This window comes from Mesitornis unicolor, unplaced genomic scaffold (assembly GCF_000695765.1).
Source record: "Mesitornis unicolor isolate BGI_N332 unplaced genomic scaffold, ASM69576v1 scaffold12640, whole genome shotgun sequence".
NCBI classification, from domain to species: domain Eukaryota; kingdom Metazoa; phylum Chordata; class Aves; order Mesitornithiformes; family Mesitornithidae; genus Mesitornis; species Mesitornis unicolor.
Genome location: NW_010156353.1, coordinates 200126 through 205330, shown reverse-complemented (window position 1 = coordinate 205330; position 5205 = coordinate 200126).

Sequence of the window (5205 nt, the reverse complement as noted above, 5' to 3'; positions counted from 1 at the left end):
TAATTACAGAATACCTCAAAGGTATAATATAGAAGGTGAAGATCTGCTGTCTCCAGGCAGCAAATACTTTTTTTCTGGGAGGAGTCAGGAAGAAAAATTATATATTTGGAGATAGGAAAAAATATATATATCGACACTTTTCTCTGACATATAACAGAACATTGCCCAGAGGACTTTCATTATTAATTCGTGAGTCAAACCTAATAGCTTTGGTCAAACAACTATGAGGATCCCATGTGCCATTTGGTATATGTTATAGCCTTTCTCAGTGTTAAAAAGGTTTTGTCTTGATTGTGGAATGGAGCTAACTATTTTCCACTTGCAGTCTTTGGCTGTTGCCACACCTCCCAAGTACTGGGAGTGTTTTACTATTAGAATGATGTTTTCATGACAATTTTTATAGACTGTAATCAAAACACTATTCACATTCTCTTTGATAAAGCAAATAATGAAGTTGAATACATCTATCTCATTACGTCTTTCAATATTAAACCATTCTTAAATCATTTCATTAGCTCTTCCCCAAGTTTTCACTCAATTAGATTATAATCTTTGGAAAAAATAGATATTATAGTTAACTTACAGTAATAAAAAAATAAAAATCCTTACCTTTCTCCATAATCCTAAAAAAAAGCCTTTTTTTTTTTCACAAGGCTTTCTGGAAACATCACCACATCAGTGGTTTCTGTGTAGCTGATATTTAATCATGTACTCCCAAGTCTTCATCTTTACATGAAGTCCTTCAGCTTTTAAATAAATCCTTTATTGTTCTTTCCTGAGAACAATACATTTTGTTGTAATAAAAGCATTTGATTCACTGAATCTCCAGCTCATCTTTATTACATAACCAGAACTCTAGTTTTCGTGCCATTTGCAATTTGGAAAGAATTTTTAATTCCTTGCAGGTAACTGATCATGTAAGATTAGATTGGAGTTAAGACCCTATTCTAAAAGGATTTCACTTGAATATTTCTACACCAACTTGTGCCTCATGATTGCATTCCAAGGTCTATAATTAGCAGGCTTAAATCCACTTAATATGTTCTATATTCTTTCTGTATCATTCTGCTATCATAGATAATTTTTAACCTCTGAACATTCTAGAGCTGTGCAAACTGAAAGCATCAGCATGCTTATCCTTTATCAATCAAATACGTAGTGTTGTAAAAACAATTTTAGGTAGGAAAGTCCAAGCTTGATCCCATTTACTTCAGTATTTAAGTGCCCTGTCAGCTGCTGCTTTATTTATCCCCAGATTTGTGTCAGGTTGATAGACCTATAGTTACTTGAATCATCCTGTTTACCCTTTGTGAATACTGACACAACACTGACTTTCTTCTAGTCCTCTAGATTTTCCACAGCGTCTACAATGTACAGAAAAACATGAGTTTATTCAGAAAGCTCGTTATCTGCTTCTCTTAAAACTTTCGTATGCAACTTTTCCTGTTCTGTTGTCCAATTTAGTACTTTTGGTTAAATACACTTAATGTTACCATTAACATAGAAAACATTTAAACACCAACATTATCATCAAGTTTACATAAGTAAGTTGGTTTTCTCCCTTCTCAAATCAATTCTATCAGACACAGTTTCTTGGTTCTTGTTTGTCTTAAAAGTTCCTTTTTTATTTCCCTTGATGAGACTACATTTATTCTTTCATTCATTTTATTCCTATAATAATATTCTGTAGTTTTCAATTTCTAACTTATATAAATTGTTCTAGTTCCTTTGATACTAATTCTGTTATGGACATGCCATAAACCAAGTATTTTAATACTGGGAAACTGCTATATGATGTATCAAGGTGGAGTACAGAATGCATAAAGATGAAATGAGACATACACAATAATACTTCAAGATGTTTGAAACACTGTATGGATTTTGTAAATAAGAGACTCTTAATATAACTATCCTGAAGTTATACATATAGCCTGCCTGAATTATCTATAAGCAAGCCATTTAGTATATGGAAAACTTCAGTAAGTTAAAGAAGCACAGAGTTCAGGTGCATGAAGACCAACAGCATACTCACTTTCCTTCTCAGACAGATGCTGCGGTCTCAGCTATGTTTTGTTTCAAAGTAACTGGATGTTTGCTGGTGCTGAAAATACCTTGCTAAGCTTAACGTTAGCTTAGACTTTTTATATGGCAGTATCAGCAAACTTTAAAGCAACTAGATGCTAGATGAAGTTTTTTATATTGCCACATATTCAATAATTCAAAACACAGCAAATGTCTTTTTTCTTTCCTCTTTTTTGGGGGTAAGGAAGGGAGACAATGGCAGGAACTGAGAAAGTATTTGATTCTCTCTGATATTTTAGTTTGTTTTGTCTTTGTTTGACTGGGACTAAATATAAAAGGAATACTTGCAAAGTCTAACTTCATTACTGACATAGTACAGAAGAATTTCACCTATGAGGCTTCTCCAGCTGAGAAATTACTTATCTGCTAATACTTTAAATACATTATTGAAAGACGTAGAATACTAAATGAAAGACAGAATAAATCTTATTTTTACAAAATAAAATTTTTCTTAACATTATTACAGTAGTTTTAAATAGTACTCAGGTTTGGCCTGAGAAATGTCCCTCACAAAACAAAAACAGTACTCAAACAGATAACAAACAACTACTTTCTATTTCTATGACCAATATGATGTCAGCTTGAAAAAAATGTATCACTTAAACGAAGGCACACATACTCTGCTATTGCCCTCAAAGCAGACCCTTCTCATTTGAAAAATTCCAGACTCACAAAAACTGACTGAAAGCATCAGATCCAGAAGTTTCCAATTCCAAAACAGGCCATAAACTGACAAAATAAAAAAATATGCAATAACAGTAACAGGCTTCTGAACATGATATTTTACAATAAAAGCTTGAAAGAACATCTAGGACTTCAATACCATAACTTTTTTTGAAATCCCAAAGCCTAGAACTGCAGAGCCATCAGACCCATCCTACTAGCTAATGTCAATGACATTTCTAACTTAACAACAAAACACACCATGAAAAACGAGTCATTAAGCAGATACATGGTACGGTGCTTGATCCAGTTTTTAGAGCAATATTGATGAATAACTGATAGCAGATATCTGATAAACAGAAGCTTAGTCCCAATTTCTAGTAGTTACAACTGTGGGCATTCAGCCACAAAGCTGACATTTCCCTGAGACACTGTGAAATACTCTGCTTAATATTTCAACAGAAAATGCTTTTCAGACTTACGAAAAATACCATTGTTAGTATTGGACTTTCATACTTATTCAATAGGCTGATACAGATGTTGTGACTGACAGCAGTTTCTATCTGCAGGATTATTCAACCATAAAATTGTTGTCAAGGCAATCCCAATCAAGAGCAGCTGGATCCAGAGAAAACACATGGTGTTCATATGACGAAGCTCTCGGCGTACATAGATGCAAGCAAAGAAGGATTTTATTGCACATTCATGATCAATTGAGGCCCACATAAATTACTTTAATTTTTATATCGCCATTTAGCTACACTCTGAAAGAAAGAAAAAGCCCTAGTTCTACATAGAGATCAAAAGAGAAGCTATTGTCTTCCAAATTACCATCGAGCTCTAATGCAAAATCGGTATAACAGTCTGTGGAATGCTGATAACATTTTGTGCTGCAGTTAGCTACAGATTGTCTGAAGTACAGAAAAGTCAAAGCATCAATGATTTAAAGTGAAAGGTGTTGTAGCATGGTTAAATTTTACTGGTTTGGGCTGAATTTTCAAGCATGTGATTAAGAGAACTGATAGCTGTGAATCAGTAGTCTCTAATTTCTGAGCAAATGACAAAGAATTGGAAAATAAGAAGATCTCTTTCAGACTATAGTGTCTTTTAAAGACTTTCCATTGAAATATAATTTAAAAAGATAAAGTTGAATTTTCAGAATTGGTTGATTGGGAGGCAAGCCATGAAGTCTTATAACTGGCTCTGAAACCTGTGTTGTGCTAATCACCAAGCAATTGCTCCTCATTTATTATTTCACACTTGTGACTTTGGAATGCTCCATCCGAAATATCTCAAACAAGTTAATACGAAGTAAAAATACTTAAAAATTCAAGCTTCAAGGTCATTGTTCTGTTTTAATATGTACCAGAACACTGACTTGTAAAGGAAATCAATTTACATCCAGGATCTCATAAGTCTAAACCCAGAATTAGTCTGTTAACTCTGCTGTGCCCTAAGCAACGCTGAAATGATTTGAAGAAATCACTTGCCAAAACAAAAGCACACTTTATGATATACTAAAGCATATGGAAACAAAACAACAGCTAAGTTATGCAAACAGACTGCACTGAATTGTATTCTTACATTAAACATCCTTAATGTAATAATTACATCTACAAGGGTATCCACAGCCTAAGCTGTACCAGCAAATTGCATGCTGGGTTCATACAGTAAATTGCTTCTGCATCCACCAGCAGATTTTGAATAGTATTAAATACTATTTTGAATTTTAAATACAGTTGACATTTGTATCATTATTAGAAACAGAATTTCTTTTAGTCACAAAAGATTACAAGAAAATCTGCTGTCTATAAAAAGGCTAGTAAATGGACAGTGGCACTCTTAATTAAGTATATGTTAATGTAATAAATACAGCAGCATGTCTTCCTCAGCTTTCCTTAAGAAAGGAAAAGTTAGGGTGGTTTGCCATTGAGAACAAAGGATTAAACAAATAACTCGAAGACTAAATGATAAAAATGGGTAGCCACACCAAGCAACACCAGAAATAACAAAATAATTCTTAATATATGGAAGTCCTCATAAACCTTAAAGCCTAGCCATTACCAAAATGTAAGTTTATAATAAAAAAAAAAGAAAAGAAGCTTGAAAGCTGAATATAAGGGAGATAAAATGAAAGTGGAAATAAAAGGAAAGCAGAGATAAGAGGAAACTGATTTGCATTTTGAAATGGGAGTTCCTTTCCATTACAGGTTCTGGAGCTGAACCAGGAACTGCATAAATATATCTATGTACAGAGCTAATGCACACGTGGCTTTGACTATCTAAGTGATAAAAGCAAGTAAGCAAGGTGTGCTAATCCATGATACTGTAGGAAACAACAGCTAATTATCTGTCTTGAACAGAGAAGGGCAAATATTGCAACAAACTCACTCCTTACTAGAGAACTGAAAGAGACACAATGTTCTAAATGACATATTCACTAGGGCACCTATGGTTGAA